At 37.9% G+C, this 19,958-nt stretch overlaps 1 protein-coding gene across 3 annotated transcripts in view; it reads right to left on the bottom strand.

Annotated features, from left to right (window-relative positions):
* MACC1 (MET transcriptional regulator MACC1) overlaps positions 1-19,958 on the bottom strand; it is an 82,111-nt gene that overhangs the window by 51,621 nt on the left and 10,532 nt on the right. The window contains exon 1 of one of the 3 annotated variants that reach the window (XM_054559418.2): positions 2,721-3,587. The exons of the other annotated variants lie outside the window; for them this stretch is intronic. The gene's annotated coding sequence lies outside the window, so the exon portion shown is untranslated. Of the gene's footprint in view, positions 1-2,720; positions 3,588-19,958 lie in introns of those variants that run through there. 3 annotated transcript variants of the gene reach the window in all.

Raw genomic sequence — 19,958 nt, 5'->3', positions numbered from 1 at the left:
ATGTAAATGGTAAGACCATACTAATTTTGTTTTATTTTTCTATATTTTCTAATTTTTAATGAGCATACATTATTTTATATTAAGATATTATTTTACATAGAGAGGACTATAGTAATAAAATTGTAACTAGTTTTAATTAAAGAGGGATAGGAATACATTTAATGAAAAACAGAGTGAAGAAGAAACCACAACAGGAACAAAAAAATTCTTAAAATTGTGGTAAACTCTAATATGAATTAATATTTCATGGCAATCCTTTGATTCTAACAATCCTTTCACTATACCTATCAATCTGATAACCTTCTTTCCTTTGCCTGCCTTTCCCACAAGCCTTCTCCCTCTTCCCACAGCTTAAACTCCAAGGACAATCAGAGTGACCTTGGTGCACGCCCCTTTACTCCCTAAACACTCTACTAGTTTCTTTGACTAGCTAATGGAACTACGGTTAAGACCTTGGTGAAATTGAACACTCTGCCCAATTATTGTAACCCAGAAGCTTCTTGGAACTGAAGGAAAGCACACAATCCTACTGATCAGACTTGCTTTCAATTTGGGGTTGTTAACGCCAGCTGGGCTCTTCATGCTGCCAGGCAATGCGACTTTATGTTTCTGGTACATACATCTCCCTCTCCCTTCTCGTGGAATCTCCAACACCCTTCTCTGTTGTCATTTGCCCCTGGTGACCTTGCTTCATATTTTAGTTAAGAGGAAAAAACTATCAGAGAGAATGAATTAGTCCATTCTCACCCTGCTATAAAGAACTGCCTGAGACTGGGTAATTTATAAAGGGAAGAGGTTTAATTGACTCACAGTTCTGCATGGCTGGGGAGGCCTCGGGAAACTTACAATCATGATGGAAGGGGAAGCAAACACATCCTTCACATGATGGCAGTAAGGAGAAGTGCCGAGCAAAAAGGAGAAAAGCCCCTTATAAAACCACAAGATCTCCTGACAACTCACTCACTATCGCAAGAAGAACACAGGAAAAACCATCCCCATGATTCAATTATCTCCACGTGGTTCCACCCTTGACACGTGAGGATTATTCCAATTCAAGGTGAGATTTCGGTGGGGACGCAGAGCCAAACTATATCAGAGAACTTCAACCTAGTTCTAACAAAACATTCTTTTGACTTCCTGTATTTGAACCCCTTTGCTTGGATTTCTTTCTCATTACTGTGGGTGAGCTGCCCATGCTATCAGCCAAGTCTCACCTCTGAACAGGACTAGCATGTCCATTCCTGCTCATTGACTCAAAGAAGTTGTAAAAACTCTTCCATCTCTCTAGCATTACAAGTGTATTTTCCTCTATTGCACCTTTTCTATAAGCATAAAACATCATGATGCTTTTTACATCTTTAAAGAAAAGTAAAACAAACCTGTCTTTGCCTTTCCTCCTTTCTTCCTTCTCCAGTTCCCACCCCTTCCCTTTACAGCAAAAACAGGCACACACACACAAAGTACTTTCTCTCTTTATCCACAAATATTTTTCTTCTCTCTCTCTAACACCTTCTATTAATTTTCACCCATTCTCCACTCTACCAAAAGTGCTTTTATCAAGGTCACCTCTGATATTCTGTTGCCAAAGTCACTGGTAAACTCTCATTCCCCAACATGCTTGACCTATCATAATGCGAGGCAGTTTATCACTGTCTCCTCCTTAAAACAGTCAGATTATATTACTTGGGTCATATCACTTGTCTGTTCAAAATCTTGTAATAGCTTCCTTTCTCAATCAAGCAAAAGCTAAAGTTACACAGCCTATATGGCTTTATTCTTTAACATCTGGCCTTATTTCTTGTGTGAATTCATCTGAGATCATCTCACGTAGACTCTAGCCACACTCCCTTACCTTTCATTCCTTGAACATAGCAGGCATGTTCTTGCCTTAGGGCCTTTATACTTGCTGGCTTCTCTGCCAAAAACACTCTTTCCCCTGATATGTATGATGGCTTCCTCATCATCTTTAGGTATTTGCTAAAATATTGCCTTACTTATGAGGACTTTCCTGGCCTCCTTATTTTTTTTAAAAAAATATACACTTCTTGTTGCACTTCTCTGCCTTATTTTTCTTCATGTTACTCACAAAATATAATATACTATATGTTTGACTTATTTATTTTATGTCCTATCTCACCATACTAGAATGCAAGCACCAAAAGAGTGACAATTTGTTTATTTATTTGTTTTGTTCACTCTTGTATCCCCAGAGCTTAGAACAGTTTCTAGCACATAGTAGTTGCTCAATAAATAATTGTGGAGGGACTGTTGCATAAATTTCATTTCCCCTTGAAAACTGAGAAAGAAACAAATTACATTAATAGAATAAAAGTCATTGTGGCAAATCAATGGAGGTTTGTAAAGATTTCCTAGGTGATTTGCAAATCTAGTTCAAATGTGATATATACATAGTTTGCCTGAATGGCTTTCTCGAAAGAAATGCCAGCAACAGTGTGAAAGCTCTGGAAAGCATAACCAAGAAGTAACATATTTAAATTCCACCATCTCTTAGTTCTAGGCCAGAGTAGGAGCAGGAGAAAAAATGGGGAAAAGAGACAGAGACAGACAGACAGACATACACACACACACACACACACACACACACACACACACACATACACAGAGAGAGAAAAAAGAGAGAGAGAGAGTAAAAGAAAGACTTAGCTCGGGCTTCTGTAACAAAACACCTTAAACTGAAAGGCTTAAACATTTTTTCTCACCATTCTGGAAATTTAAAGTCCAAGATCAGGGTGTCAGGTGGGTGAGGTTCTTGGTGAGGGCCCTCTTCCTTGTTTACAGATTGTTGTCTTCTTGCTATGTTTTCATATAGTGGAAAACTCTGTGTCCTCTTCTTATAAGGGCACTAATCCTATTCATGAGGGCCCCACCTTCATGACCTCATCACTTCTCAAAGGCTTCACCTCCTAATTCTGTCACAGTGGAATTAAGGATTCAACATTTTGGAGAGACATAACCATTCAGTCCACAATGGAAAGCTATCCAGTGAAGTACATTTCACTGATTTCTAGTTTTCTTTACTCCAATCTCTGTGACGTAACACCGTACCTATTACCTTTGTGATAGTCACTAATGCCATTTCTATATGCTGAATATCAAAGATAATTGCAATCATGGCAAAATAAATGTTTAATTTTGAATAGTTTTCCTCTTAGCTTTATTTTTTCAAGACATTTGATCCTAATCATTTATTTTTTAGCATTTGTATGATATCTAATAACCACAAATTAATTAATAAATTGTTATTGAATCTTGACATTAAATGAAAAACTTTCTCAATATAAATTTAGTGGAACTGGCAAATGAATATATGAGCCAAGGCATAGCAAATAAACATTTCTCTTTGAGGATTCTTGTTCAAAACAGAATTAGCATTGGCTTTTTCAGTTTCCACAGCCTGCAGAGATAATCCTAAAACATAAAAATTCTGGAGCAGTTCATGGCTTTAAAATGGCAACAAAGCCAAAATTGGTTAGTTTTTGTCAAACCAAAAAAAATGGAAAGGTTTTCATCACAAGCTCTTTTCCTAATAACAGCCCACTTTTTCATTTTCGAAAGCCTGCCTGTGAACTGTTAATGACAGAATAATCAGTGGACATATTCCTGTGACTTCAGCTGTTATAAAATGCAACTTGACATTGAAAAGGAACATAAGTATCACTCCCAGAATGTTTGCTTTCTGTTTTGTAAAAATACAGTCTTTCTTTGTGAGACACAATTGTTACTATGTACACAGAGCATATAAACAAGGGAAGATATTAAAAACACAGAAACAAAGCACCAGTATTTTATAAATGGCTTGCTGATATAATCACCATTCTGTCACACTACTTGCACTAATCTAAGCATTTTTTCTTAGTGGACATTTTACTCATATCTGCAAAAGACTAGCAGTAACATAGCACCTACTCTATCACTCCGAGTCCAGTAAGGAAAGTAGAATCCACATGAGGCATTTCAAGCAGAGGGGACTATTTACAAGATGTTTAGAGGCTGAAAGAGCAAACAGCAGAATGTGAAATAACCCAGCTATTAACACCTGCAGGAAGCAGTTACTATCCCCAGGGCCAGAGAAACAAAAGGGAAGAGGAGGTTGTAGAACCCATGGGCCTACTTGCACTTCTGAGGTGTCTCAGGAGGTCCTGGAAACACAGGAGGGCATACCCATGTTAGTTTGGGGAGCATGGATGGGTGCCAAGCAATAGGTGCTTGGAGAGCTGGGATGAAGTGTGTTTTGCAGCAGTCTGGAAATGCAACCTGGCCCTATGTAGCTGGCGTTGGAACTGATGAGGAGGTGCTGCTCTGTAGGAGTTGGTGCTATCAATGGGTCTCTGCTTACAGGTGCTGGTATAGCCTAGGGGACTGCCACTGGACAGGGGCTGGAATCAGGGAACAGTGCCCGAGGATGCAGGCATCCATAGCTTCATGTTGTTGTGGAAGGAGGCCCAGAAGCTGGAAAGGAGAAGTGAGTCACACTTTCTCTCTTCTTCATTTTTTCATTCCCTTTCCAGGACCTCTCACTGACAAGATCTAACTAAAATATGGCTGGCAATAAAAACTTGGAAAGGTAATCTGTGAGGTATCAGAAACCTACAACACATAAAAGAACACAGGACAGAAATCGACACTGAAGGCAAGGAGATAAGTGGCTTGCATATCTACTGTCTTCAATGCCAGTTTTTCTGTAGTATTTATTTAGGATGATTATGCCTAAAGTTGCTAATGGAAATTTGATGTCTGTTTTTTATCATCTTACTAAAGGAACAGAATAATAAATGAATAAATAAATAATACGATGAAGGATGAGGATATAAAACTATATGTAATATATTTAATATAACTCTAAGTTAGTGACTTTAAGTCTATTAAAGAAATTCTGATTTTTCAATGTTAAGTACATTTAGTAGATTTATGCAAGTTATAAATTTCTTTTCTTATTTTCATGAAACCATGTTAATGCTCTACTTATATCTTTATTATTCTTTCAAATTCCAATATAGGATATTATTGAGCAGGTAAACAATTAGGGAAAAAGAAGAAAACAATTAGGGAAAAAATATCACCCTGTGGTTAATGATAGCCTCTAATTCTTTGCTAGTCTCATTGAAATTGCCCTTGAATCTAGACCAGCCATTGTGATTTGCTTAACTAATAAGATATAGGAAAACCACTGTTCACAGATTTCAAAATCTAGAACAATTACCCTAAGATCATCATGCCGGAGAGACCATATAAAGGAGCTCTGCTTGTCAGTCCCAGCTAAGCCCTGACTTCTAGTCATCTCCTCCCAAGTGCCAGAAATGAATGGGTAGCCATCTTAAACTTTCCGACCACTCCATCTGGAGGCTAAGAACTACAGTCTGTATTAGGCCAAGTAGAAGAATCACCCAGACTGTCCCTAACTAGATCTCTCAGCCACCAAATTGTGAAATATAATACAACCATTGTTTTGAGCCACTAAGTTTTGGAGTAGTTTGCTATGTAGCAATAGATATTGAAACATGGCCTTTTTAACAAAGAAATGCACACTAAAGCAAATTATTCATGTTAAATGTAACCAGATTAAGTTGTGCTACACTTGCTGAACATAATTAAATCAGAAAACATGGTACTCATGAAGATTCAGGGATGAAGTACTCATCCTGTACTGATGAAATTGGAAAGTACTACAGGATTTGAGGGAATGTCTTTGACAATGTGAATCTGACACCAGCTGATCTTATGGCTCCTCACTGTGATGAGTCCCTTCAAGGTGGAAAGTTCCCTAGCAATTTATGTTTATAATTTCATATTCTTTTTCTTAAGATGCCCCTGTTGCCAAGTGATATAAACTTTAGGCCCCGCAAAATAGAATCTGTCCCCAGAAGGTATACAATAATATCATAAAACTCTTCTGGCCCTTCTCAGTAATCAGTATTTTCTCCAAGAAAATAAGAGGAAGGGGGACAGCTATGTTTATAAAACTCTTTATCAGAGCATCATATATAATAGAAAAATAAACTGAAAATAACCTAAATGTTTGGTAATGGATGAATAATTAAATAAATTATAAGCTATCAACTTAGGGCATGATGTCATCTTTATAAAAAGTGGTTACAAAGTTTCTAACAACACGAGAAATTGTTTATAATATAACTAAGTGCAAAAGCTAATCTTGAAAGTTTATATAAACTGTGATTACAAGTATAAAAATGTATATATTACAGATAAAACTTGGAAGGAAATTTGAAGAAGTGAAAACAATTATGTTGAGGTGATGGTCATGAGACACAACTTTGCTCTTAGTGTTTGTTTTTCAATTCTTATTTCTCATCTAAGTTGCATCCTGTTATAGACAATGGTAAGTGGTACAAGCTTTTCCAGAATTCAGCTTCTACGATCTTATAAGAAATACCCTGTCAAAGCTGTAGCTAAACTAAGGGAATGACTGCAATGCCCAAAGCTCACGAAGGCAGGCCTGGTTGTAGAGGGCCATGTCCCACTTTGTAAAATGTGGAAAAATAAACATGTCATTAGGAAGGTAAACTCAGACTCTTGGGGAAGTTTGGCCTCTTTCTATTCCTTCTTTTTTTTTTTTTTTTTTTGTCTCATGAATGACAAAGTAAAACCCTCAGGAGCCAGAAAGCAAACAGCTGACATCACTGTTCTCCAATCCCATCTCTGCCATCTTTATGCCCCCGCCCCCACACACACCTTTAAGAAGACATGTTTAAAGAAAACATTTGCTATTTTAATAATTTTGTGGATATGCTAGAAAGGTAGAGCAGAAACAGCAAGATCTGGAATTTAGGTAAGGTTTGTGGCCAGCGGTTCTCTGATCTGCGGTGACTCCTCACTTGCTGGGAGCCTCCATGTCTCCATCTGTAAAATGAGTGGTTTTCCACCACAGAACTACCCACATCCTATCTTGTCACCGTTATCTGACTCAGTTGTCAAATACGATGGAGTCCATTTGAAAATCAGAGAATTTGGGAAGCCATGCTGCTCTGAGGGGTTTTTGCCTCTTTTTTTATATCCTAATCTTAGATTATAGAATCTTGGATAATAAAATTTTAAGCAATAAAAAGAAAAGAATTAAAAGGAAAGCCAGGTTCTGACACAGAGATCAGTGATGTCAGAAGGCAGGGAGCCCAGCTTGTCTTCTCCGCTCCAAACGTAGAAAACATGACCACAAAGGAGTACTCCCCTGATGTGTTTGTTCTTTCTAGTTTTCATTAGAAAGAAACATACAAAGAGGCATTTTAATCTGCCCCCATGGCAGATGTGTGAAGAGCCTCACTTAAGGAGGCTTCGCTCCTTTCATGGTACCCTTAAAAGCTTACACCTGATTCACTCAGCTGCTGGCTCAACCTCAACCTCTTGGCCCACCCGTTAGAGATCCAGTGAAAAGCTATTAAGCAAATCCATCTCAGGAATTTCACATTCATGCAAAACATCATTTTGCTGTCTTCTTGCAACAATAAGGAAAGGCTATCTTTCAACTATGTCTTGATAATGAGAATTTAAAATTGCCTACCATGTAGTTTCCATTAAATGCCATCTCAATACTAAAAGAGGATATGATAGCCATTCACAACTCACAGTTCTCCTAGTTTTATGCCTAAATCAATTGCAATCAAAAGGCAGTTTTAAAAATAGAGCATGTTACTTCAGCCTCCTAACAAAATTGCCTTTACAGAGTGATGGCTTAATACTACTTCCTTGGATTTTTACTCGTCGTAAAGATGAGATGTGGAATTTGCCTATATTTTTAGTAAACCTCTAATCAGAAAAAGATTACCCATTATGTCACACATTTTCCTTCATATAAAGCCACATATAAGAAATTATTCTCAAAGTTTGGGGATAGGAAATTTTTTTTCCTCCTAATCTTAACGTTTTCTCTTATTAAAAAAAACAAGTATCCCCTATGCTTTAAGTTTTACCTTGATTATCAGGGAAACTTGGTCTGGGTTTTGTGTGCAGTAAGTTCTCACACCTCTGATTTTTCTTGTTTGTTTGTTTAATATAATCATGCTCCTCTTCCAACCTGCCGTACCTTGCTATTATTGCATGAGGTTGTTAACTTTAAAAACTACAGGATTTATGAGTTTAGAAAGGAGACTTTATTTCTCATAAAAGATTATAGCCTTCAAGGTGGCCATTCCACAGGCTGAAAAGCATAACATCCAACAAAGACTAGAGACAGCTACTTCAAAGGAGGAGGGTTTAGACAGGAATTTAAGTTGAATAAATTAAAGTAACATATGTATTCAACAGTCTATACGAGGAGCTGGTAATATTCATGAAGGGGGTCCTGACACATGCATATTGAGCAAATATTCGTATATATGACCCATGTTTACCTTGGGGTAAAGATAACATTTAAATGTATTACAATTAGGCCCTATACATCAAAAGGTCTTTTTAGGACACAAAGGCACACAAGTGTGCAATCTATGGTTGGTTTTTTCATCAGGAGAATGTTATTGAAATCAAAGCTGTAGTTATGGCTTGTGGAACAGGGGATCAGTTAGCTTCTGTGAGCTGGATGTGTTGTCATTATTTTAATATTGCTCATCTTGAGGCCAATGCTTCTTTAGCTGCTAGAAAAAAAGAAAAACCTTGTTGCAGCTAGAACATAGTTTATTCCTGAAGTGTAGGGGTGTGTGACTTAACCTTGCCTGGCATGGCCTTAGGTCCTGTTTATAATTAGGTGTCTTATTGCCATGAAGAGTCCATTCTGTCAGTCTTGTGATCTCTATTTTAACATTAATACTGGTCAGTTGTTGTGTCTAAACTGCAAAGGGATGGGGTGTAACAATGCGTGTCTGACCTCCTGTCTCATCATGGTTGGGAACTCAGTTTTCAAGACTTCTCTGGGGTCCCTTTGGCCAAATGAGGGTTTGTTCAATCTGTGGGAGGTTTAGGATTTTATCTTTAGTTTCCAAGGCTTAGCTTTTATTGGTAATAATTTTCAGATTTTTTTAAAATTTATTTTATTTTATTTTTTTGAGATGGATTCTCGCTCTGTCTCCCAGGCTGGAGTGCAGTGGCGCTATCTCGGCTCACTGAAAGCTCCGCCTCCCGGTTTCACGCCATTCTCCTGCCTCAGCCTCCCGAGTAGCTGGGACTACAGGTGCCCGCCACCATGCCCGACTAATTTTTTGTATTTTTAGTAGAGATGGGGTTTCACCGTGTTAGCCAGGATGGTCTCGATCTCCTGACCTCGTGATCCTCCCACCTCGGCCTCCCAAAGTGCTGGGATTAAGGTGTGAGCCACTGCGCCAGGCCAATTTTCAGTTTTATTGACTATGTACTTTTGTAATTAGGTACATCAAGTCACACTGGAGAAAGATAGTGTATAAATTTATAACAATGGGCCGGGTGCGGTGGCTCACGCCTGTAATCCCAGCACTTTGGGAGGCCGAGGCAGGCGGATCACGAGGTCAGGAAATCGAGACCATCCTGGCTAACATGGTGAAACCCCGTCTCTACTGAAAATACAAAAAATTAGCCGGGCGTGGTGGCGGGCACCTGTAGTCCCAGCTACTCAGGAGGCTGAGGCAGGAGAATGGTGTGAACCCGGGAGGCGGAGCTTTCAGTGAGCCAAGATCACGCCACTGCACTCCAGCCTGGGCGACAGAGTGAGACTCTGTCTCAAAAAAAAAAAAAAAAAAAAAAAAAAAAATATATATATATATATATAACAATGTATATATGTGTATGCATGCATGTGTGTATGTGCTCTATGTAATATATACTATCATTAATTGTCATAGAAAAACATCTTTAGAATTAAAAAGAACTTAGCGATCATTTAATTAAATGGTTCCAAATATATATCTATCATGCACGAAGAACCGGTTTTCTCAAATGAAATATGGCCCAAAACTTAAAAAAATAAGGTTGAAAAATAAATAAAGCAAAGTTCCTTTGGCTGAAAGGTAAGAGGATCAAAGCCCACAAATTTCACCTCGCAGCCACTCACTTTCACTGCAGCAGAGCATTCTCAAGTCACCCCACAAAACCCCTAATTTTCTATGGTACACATTTGACTACTACCAGTCAATTTTAGTCATTGCCTTTTGTAAGTTTGAAAAATGACATATGATGAAGTTGTAAATTATCTATAAACATTTACCTAGTGAGTGACCAGGTCACCCCACCAGAACTCAAAGTCCCTGATTTCTAGAAGTTTATTTTTGTCCAAATAGAAAGGTCCATCCCAATGTTGGCTGAAAATTAAAATTCTGGTCTTTGAAAAGAGTTGGGCTATTTGGAATTTCTGACAAAAACTAAAGAGAGTCTAAGATTTTCCTAAACTCAACAAGTCAGTTAATATTTTCTCTCAGGCCCAGCACGGCTATTTTCCCTCCTCCCAGGCTTATGTGCAGCAAAGGCCAGCCCTACCTTCTTTTCAGATTTGCTTTCAGCTGCTGCTGTGTTTGCCTATTCCCTTGGAATCTCTATTGGATACCAATTTCTTGACCCCTCCTGGGTAAAGAATCACATGGCTTTGTGTTTTTTGTATGTTAAATAAACTTAGCCAAGATAACAATTTTGTGGAATCTTAGTGACTATTTGTTTTTCTTTCTCGAGCATTTTTACATGTTGTCCTGACTTTAGCTTTTAACATTATGGATATCAAGATCTCTTGTCTATTTAGTAAAGCCTGAACATGTTCTCATACGCCTACTCTCGATAAACTTGGACTGAATTTACCTGAGAGTGTGGCTTATTTTGCAAACACCTACAGACAAAAACTAACTAAAATGTACTTGTATGATGAACAAAGATTTCAGAAAAACTCTGGATAGATCATGGAAAGTTTAAGAAGCCCTACTTGAGCTTCAAATTTCAAAGTCATGATTTATAAACTCAATTTCAGGTGAAACAGAAAAGTTTCAATCACATGTCTATCATGACTTAGTGTCATGGCTTTTAGGAGAAATGTTTCCAAATCTACCATGTATTGTTTTTATTTTTATTTTTTATATTATACAAGCTTATACTGTTTACTAGAAAATAGGCTATTTCATTTATAGAAATATTTTATGTAATAAAAACCATTTCAACATAAACAATTTCAATGATCGTAAGAGGAAAATACCACCCTCTGGTGGCGAAACCCTTAAACAGCAAAGGCCTGAGGGCAGAATGCCTCCAGTTACCACAGTGGCTAATCCAGGTGTAAAGGGAATGACAGGAGGGTCTGATGTCTGGGTATTGGCAAGAAATCTCAAGAAGACCATATCATCTGGAGATCCCTGAGGGCATGTGGTATGTGGGTATGGAGGAGAGTAGTGGAAAGAGAAGCAAACCATTACCAAAGAGATATTGATCAAAGCAATGTTTTATCCCCTTTCGTGGGAGCTGGGAAAACCACGCACTAAACTGGTGCGTAAGTAAAGTCCCAGGGGCTTTTCTGAACCAGAATTAGGCATCAGATCCAAAGACAGCATGGGAGATCATAGAGGGATAAAGAGCCAAGCATATCATGCTAGTTCAGGATATAAACAATGAACAGAACAGGACTGCCAAAAACTAGAGTTTAATGGATGTTGGTCTCCTAGTGGGCAAGAGAAGATGAAAGGGGATCAATTGGCCAATGTAAACATTTAAGGCTTACCAGACAAGTAAACATTTTGTCCAGGCTCCACCCTTTGATTATTCAATTGTATCTTGATAAGCTCCTGGTCTGCCCCTGGTCCAAGCCTCCATTCTGGAGCTCTCCTTTTAGATCTCAGCCTAGCCTATAATTTCTTCTGTCGCTTTCTAACAAGGCAAGATTTTTACAGGGTTATCAATTTATAAGCCAAAATTACTTGTATATTATCTAATTAATTCAATCTAAAGAATAAATCCCATGCACCACAAGGAGACTTGATGTAGAACAATTCCTTCAAATCAGAGACAGAATAGGACTAAAAATAATAATAGTAACTTGAATTGGCAAAACAATGAAGACTCAATGAAAAAGAGAGATCCACCAAGGATGCCTAACAAATCTTTTATCCATAGAAGAGTGGTGCTGAGACTGTGCAGATAGAAAGGCTTGTCTAAATTAATGTTACAAAATAGTTCTCAAAATGTAAAGGTCTATGTAAATACAATATTTTATGCGAGTGTATTATTCAGCTGCCAGTATGTAGGGAGAATGGCAATAATAGTAATTTGAATTTATGGAGCGCCTATCATCTTAGACACTTGTGCTTTTGAAAGCCAGCTTATTAATCCTCAGGACTATCTCAGGAGAAAAGTAGCCAATGTTATTAGCTCCATTTGCAGATAAGAAATTGAGACAGACGCAGATTATGTGGTTCATACAAGGCTTGCACAAGAAATCTGTGATGAGAAGGAAAAATTATTAGCTACTAAGGTAGAAATGTGATCCACAGATAAACAGTTGGCAAGGTTTGATCTTCCCCTGTTCATACTCATGGAAAAAGTAAGCACTGTCCCAGCCAAAGCTATCTAAAGCAATATTATGTATATTACACGGAGAAGGGACCTGGTGTGTGTAATAGTACTGGAGGCTTCAGTTCAACCCAGAAGAGAGCAACGAAGCGCTCAGCTTGCCTTGATTGGCAGAATGGATGCCTTGGCAACCACTTGGCCTGAAACCAACCTGCCATCTCCAACACCACTATCCCCCACCCACACCCTTGTCACATAATCATCAGGAAGCCATGCTCTGAAATAAGGATGAAATGACAGAATAAGTAAGTCTTCAAATGAAACAGGAAGCACACAGAGACAGCAGAGCACTTATTAACACGAAATTAGAAACCAAAGTGAATGAAGAGGAACTCACAGAGGTGAGTCAAAGAGTACAGAGTCATTTAAAAATGTTGATGAAGAATTCACTTTAAATCTTTACCTTTTTCTTGTTCTTAAAGTTAAGAAAGACTTATTTTTAAAGTAAAAATAGATATCTTAAAAATAAATTTAAACAATAAAATTAAATGTTCTATAAAATGAATCAATCAGAAAGTAGTGAGTTATACATACTTTTATAAAGGAAAACGACCTTGCAAACCAAGTTTTAAGGCTCAAATGAATTAGCCAAATCCTATACAATTACTAACAAGATAGAGAATAAAGATAAACAAGTGGCTATACCATTATGTGTGTGTGTGTGTGTGTATGTATGTATATATACATACATATATACGTATTTCATTTTACAAATGAAGATAAATAAAATTGATAATAAAATATTTATTCACACTAAACACCTAGGAGTGTGTGGGAATAACAGTTTTGTTGGGGAAAGGAAATACAGGGGCCAATTGATAAAACACGAAGAATCTTTTAAAAGTTACTAGATTACTAGATTTAAAAGATTACTAGATTTAAAAGATTAAAAAGATTTAAAAGATTACTAGATTACTAGAAATGGACAGTTATAGATGAAGAGATAACAGTTATATCCCTCATTAACAAACACTATTAAGTTATATTTCAAAATACTGATAAATACCGAAGAAAACACACGATGACTTCCAAGGAAAAAAGAGGTTACTGAGAGACCTTTGATATCAGTATTTCCAACCAATTGACTGGTCATAACGACAAATCCTGGAAAAGAAAGTAAATTGTTGTCAAAATTTAACAGGCAAGAGTGCATAGGTTAATCACAGGAAATTTTTAGTTTAGGAAACTGCCAAACTCATCACAAGACATGAGAGATGGAGTGATGTAATTACCTAAGAAGGGGGATGAAGTAATGCACTCAACCATCAGCACCTGATTTCTTTTTTGCTTGAGCCAGAAGAAATCTTTTCACTGATGCACAGTCAGATACCTGAGATATCCCCCACAACCCCAGCTAGAAACATGGGTGCTATCTAATCCTGGAAGTTTCTAAGAGCCATTCAATATTTTCATCCCTATTCTCTGCTTCCAGGCAGGATGGATATCCAGTAAGAATACCTGAGTACCATATACTGGCCAGCATCCATTCTGACAAGTCAAGTGTCCATGCCATACTCATTGCTGAATATTTTTAACATCATTCTGCATTCAGAAAAGTATCAACCTAAGCCTACAAAGGAAGTGCTCCTCTCCCTATTAAAAACTTCCAAGATGACTAGGTGTTATTTGGTGGGATGGATTTCTATTATTATGCTTTTTAATTTTAAAAAATATTCTAAAGGGAGAGAAGTGGTACTATGTCATCTGAATTGGTGAATCAAATTTAAGTGAATCTCATTGGTGCATGAGAGCTGGTCACACTCAAAAGAAGGATGTGACACAGTCTGAGGTTTTAACTAAAGAGAGGGAAGAAAGAAGCAGCAGGATCAGGCAATACAAGAGGCCAAGAGGGGCTCTCAGCCTGTCCCCACCATGGACTAATTATGCAGAATTTATGAAATGGGTTCTGAAGGTTGAGCTATCTGGGTTCAAATGCAAGCTCCACAGTGAAATTTGTAGGGAGAAGCAGGATGAAGGGCTTCAGGTAAAAGGAAAATGATCCACAATGGTGTAAAAACAAGAGTGAGCAGAAGTCGTTCAGCAAGCAGCAAGCACTTCAGTAAGGCTGAGGCTTAGCAGTGGGGTAGGGGCAGAGGTAAGGATGGGGGAGGGGCAAGAGGGAAGGATGCAGAGAAAGGCAAGAGGCTGGTCATGACATACTTATAACACAGACTGAGGAACTTGAATTTTAGCCTAAAGAAGACGCAGAGGAGTTTAAGTTCAGTCAATGACATGATCTCATCTGTGATTTACATTTTAGGAAGGTGGAAAGCAAAAGTTGAAGCAGAACTAGGGACAAGGAGCGAGGGCAGTGGCCTGAACTAGGAAAGTGGTTGTAAGAATGGAGAGAAGTGGACAGAGTCCACCTTGTCCCTTGTTTTCGACTCCTAAACTCCAAGGATTATAAATTACCCGCTTCAGGTTTTGCACTTAAGACCACCTTAGATTCCATTTTTGAGATTCTGTCTCCAAGGATGCAAAAAGTGAACCTTAACCTCTGTACCAGTTGGACTCATGTCTTCCTGTACAGGAAATGAGTTTCAAACCTCACTTACTGGTAATTATTCTTCGTGTTTTTTCAATTGGCCCCTGTATTTCCTTTCCCCAATAAAACTGTTATTCCCACACACTCCTAGGTGTTTAGTGTGAATAAATATTTTATTATGAATTTTATTTATCTTCATTTGTAAAAGCTATCTGGGTTCAAATGCCAGCAGAAAATGAGCCTGGTCTCAAAAACATGTCCGCACATCCAAGCCAGCGAATAGTTTCTTTGACAATCATACCAAAGTGAAAGGATAATGTAGACAAGTGCAGTTATTTAGCAATTCACTAATGCTATCTAAAACTTCTTCCATTTTTTCACAGTCTTTTGGTTAAATCCCATTTTATGGATTGTAAAATGGGAAGTATTCAAAACAGATACAAGATTGTGTTTTCCATCAAAGCTATGACATAGAGATGGGCTTAGTTTCCTTCTTTTAGAAATTTCTAGATTCCAGAATATGCTTCTTTATATTTCGGACATAGAGCAAAGTGGTTGATACATTTCATACTTGCCTTGATAGTCAATCAATGTGTTTTAGAGGAAAGAAAATGGGACTCGGAACCAAAAAACCTGATTGAGCTTCTAAAACTCTCCAACCTTCAATTTTACATCTAGTAAGTAGTAATAATAATTATTATTATTCCCTTTCCACTATGTTTTATGAGAATTAAATGATTTACTATCTGTGATGAGAACCAAACACTTTTTGATTTTGGAAATGTGCTATATCTGTCCTACCCAATCAGGTAGATAATAGCTACATTCATGCAGCTGTTGAACATACTTCATGTGGCTGTTGAACACTTGAAATCGAGCTAGTTTTACTGAGAAATTGAATTGTTAATTTTCATCAATTTAAAGGGCACATGTGGCTAATGCTTACCTTATTGGAAAGTGTAACTCTAGAGTACTGATTCAGTTTCAATTATTCCTAGTCTAAATTCATTAATTCTAACTTTGCTCTGGAAATCCACAGATAGTATGTTGTCTTTGTTTAAAAATGAATGTTCTCTTTATATGTGAGCAAAGATAAGCACGTAACCTTCTTAAAAGCAATTGGTAAGATGAAACAAAGTGCAACTGTATTTTTGTCCACCACTGTGCTTTTAAAAAATTTATTCATTGGGGGAAATTTTTTCTAATACCACTGATGAAATTTCCCCAGTTGGTCCCATATATCTCCTGGTCACTCTTAGATTAAAAATAAAAAAGTCCTGGGTTATTTTAAGTTTCAAAATGCAGTATAATTTGTAAATTTTCATCAGCACCAATCTCCTAGGGCAAGACTGATCCTCCCCTCCCCACACCATATGGGTCTACGGCCTTTGGGGAAGAGGGATACAAGTGCGTATCTCCTCTTTTTCTACCTCACCTCTTCCATCGCCCGACTAACTAGCTAGCTGCTGCTACTGATGGCTCCGAAGTTGGAAGCTTTGACCCTCCTTTCGAGAACCAGCAAATATTTATTGCTGCTGCTGCTGCTGATGATGATGGTGTGTGCGTGCATACATGCACTTTGGAAGATCCTGAGGAGCTTTCAACGGCTATACCTATGAAGTGAATGATGCATCCAATTTTTAAGTCAGCTAAAGCCTCCCTGAGCTCTGGTTTCCAGGCAGGCAAACACACCAAGCTTTCCTGGAATGTGCAATGAGGTGAAACAATAGCATCCTTCATCTCCTCACCTACCCCTCTGGATTGGGATAGTCCTTCAAAAATCGTTCTCACAAAATCCTCTCAGTGTTCAGTCCCCCTTTATTTTTTATCGCAACTTGGAAGTCAGCGAGGAGCTCAAGATTTGTGAAAATATTGCCAATTGGGATTTTTGCCAGATACCTCTTTCTGGTATCTGAAATCAATCGTCTTGGAATTCTAATTAATTTTTTCAATTTAACAACCTGTTTCTATGCAAAAATGATCACGGTGGCTCTGGTAATAATAGCTAATGGCTGGAAAATTACATAATCATAATGGAAAGAGCAGTACCTTCATAAGCAATGTGGGCTTATCACTAAAATATATTAAGCAAAAAAAAGGAAGCCAGACATGTTTCCATTTGCATTTTAAAATAGAAGTTATATGTATGTACATGCTTTTATATTATTTGGATTTTTAATTATACAGAAGAATTGCTTTAGGTTTCTCCTTATTATCTTTATAAATACTATATTTGGATACACATTGAAGCCTGAATTTATTGCTCAATTCTTTTTGTTTGTTTGTTTTTTTGAGACGGAGTCTTGCTCTGTTGCACAGGCTGGAGTATAGTGGCGTGATCTCGGCTCACTGCAAACTCCGCCTCCCGGGTTCATGCCATTCTCCTGCCTCAGCCTCTGGAGCAGCTGGGACCACAGGCACCCACCACCACGCCCGGCTAATTTTTTGTATTTTTAGTAGAGATGGGGTTTCACCATGTTAACCAGGATGGTCTCGATCTCCTGACCTCGTGATCCGCCCACCTTGGCCTCCCAAACTGCTGGGATTACAGGCATGAGCCACTGCGCCCAGCCTGCTCAATTCTTTAGGATGTGATCTTGGAGTCTTTCTATTTGGCATAATATCTCAAACATCTTTTTTCAGCCTGAACATCCTGAGACATTGTGTCTCAATCCAAGTCCAAGTGAAAAGCACTTCCCACATAATTGATCAACTCGTTTATAAGATCAACCTGGAAAACTGAATGAAACACCAATGATAGAAAAAGTGAGTTTATATTTTTTGGTTAGGTGAGCTGTAACAAATATACTTTTCACAGGTGTCTACAGAAAAATACGTTGAATTACAGGCATAACATAAAAATTGCATTTACACTGTAAGTTTGTAAGCTACATGAAAATAAGGAGGAATTAACCACCACATCTTAAAGATGATACTTTATACTTGATATTCTAAAACAAGTAATACTTGTACTGCTTTTTCAGTTTATTAAAATTATCCAAAATGAGGATGATCCAGTGAGCAGAGATTGTACATTTTTCAATTAGGAAAGGATAAAGATCCTCTCCTAGCACCCTAGTTTAAGGATCTATATTTAAATTTACACCATAGTTATCAATGAGCAAGTTTCAGTAAATTTTAAAAAGTTTGATATATGAATTCATACTTTATTGGATATTAATACAATTTATTTTTTTAGAATGAAAAAAACATGAAGAGAAAGTCTCATAAAGTTTTACCTCTGATGGATTTTCATGGTGTCAAAACAGATTAGTTTTTAGCAATGTGCCTTGATCATAAACTTTTTGCTGTAACTTCAGTTGGGAGGAAAGTAAGTCAAAAGCTATTGCATAGAATTAAAGTTAGGTGCTTAATTTCATACCAAAAGAACATAGAAGTTGGAAAAAATAACTCAAAGACAACATATTAATAAATCACAGTATTACAGTAGATATTCTTAAAATATATTTTCCAGGACAAAGCAGGAGTTGGGAAAAGCCCAGATACTAAGGGGCTTCCTTGATCCTGCTTGATCTGTGGTGTGGTCTGATTTGGTCATGATCTCAATTTCCTAAAACCACTTCATCACCTCACCTGTAATTCAATCTATTTTTTTTTGTAGTCGCCTGTGAAAAGAAAGTTTGTTTCTTACAGCTCACCTAGTTATCAAAAAATATAAACTCATTTGAAATAATATTCTCCTTATTTTCCTGCTATTGCTTTGATCACTTCTTCCCTGTTTTCTGTGGCTCCTCCTGTGATATCTGTTTATTTAAACATTTCCCAAGGGTTTTTTGTTTGTTTGTTTGTTTCTTCTCACTTCCAGTAATCTCCTTGAGTCGTTCCATCCTTTTCCATGATTTGAAATCCCTATTTTTATGGGAAAGCTCAATGATGTTTGTCCCCAACCAACACCCCTCCCCAGAGCTGCAGAACTGTAGCATTCACTTTCCGGATGTCTCCATGTGAACACTGTTTCCATGTGAACACTGACCCTACCCTCAGGCACCTCCATATATACCCTCAGGCACCTCCATCAATATATCTCTTCTCCATCAACAAAAATGTCTTATCTCCATCAGCAAAAATGTCTATTTCTTTTCCTTAGTTCTGCCTTTTGGGACAGTTTCACAATCTTCTCTGTTGTTTTAGATGAAAATCTTAGAGCCCCACTCCATCATCTTTCTCACACATTATCATCATCTACTTGGTAAATCCACTACCCAGGCCCCTTCTTTCTGATACTATGGTGCCTGCCTTGGGTTAGCCTTTATTATCTCCTTTCTGGGGTCCTGATCCCATCTTTACCACACTTGTCTCCCACATTATTGTCTCTTCCTTCCCTACGTCATTCTGCCCATGGTGAGGACAGTCATCTTCCTGAATCACAGGTACAATCATGACATTCTAGTGCCTATCCCTGCCACTCTACTGAAACTGCTCTAGGCAAGACTTCCAGTGATATTCAAAGGACACCTTTCTATTTTATTTGGCATTGCTGTGACATGTGACACTGTTAGCTTTTCTCTTCTTGAGAAGTTCTTCTTTGTCCTTATTCACTCTACCTTCCATTGGATTTTTCTCCTGTTTCTCTGACCTCTCCTTTTTAGTCTCCTCTATGGCTGTTTCTTTCTCTGATTAAACTTTAATGTTATTACATCAGAGAGCAGCACCCTGAGCACCCTAATCTTCTCATGCTGCAGTTCTTAACACCCCTGGGAGAGCCATCCACACCCATGATTACAGCTACACTGAAGGATTGCTGACTTCCACATCTATTAATCTCTAAACCATTTGCCCTCGTGACTCCAAGACCTGTTCCATTGCTTAAGGAATTTCTCCACATGGATGGCCACAAATATGTCAAAGTTGGCCAAACTCAACTTATCTGTTCTTCCTTCCAAACCTGTTTCTCTTGTCTTTCCTGTTGAAAGGAATGAGGACATCCCCATCCACCCAGTTACATACCTATGTCAGAAACTGAGAGGTAATCCAC

This window comes from Pongo abelii, chromosome 6 (assembly GCF_028885655.2).
Source record: "Pongo abelii isolate AG06213 chromosome 6, NHGRI_mPonAbe1-v2.0_pri, whole genome shotgun sequence".
Taxonomy (NCBI): Eukaryota; Metazoa; Chordata; class Mammalia; order Primates; family Hominidae; genus Pongo; species Pongo abelii.
Note: the sequence above shows the minus strand (reverse complement) of the source record. Positions and strands in the feature narration are given on the sequence as shown.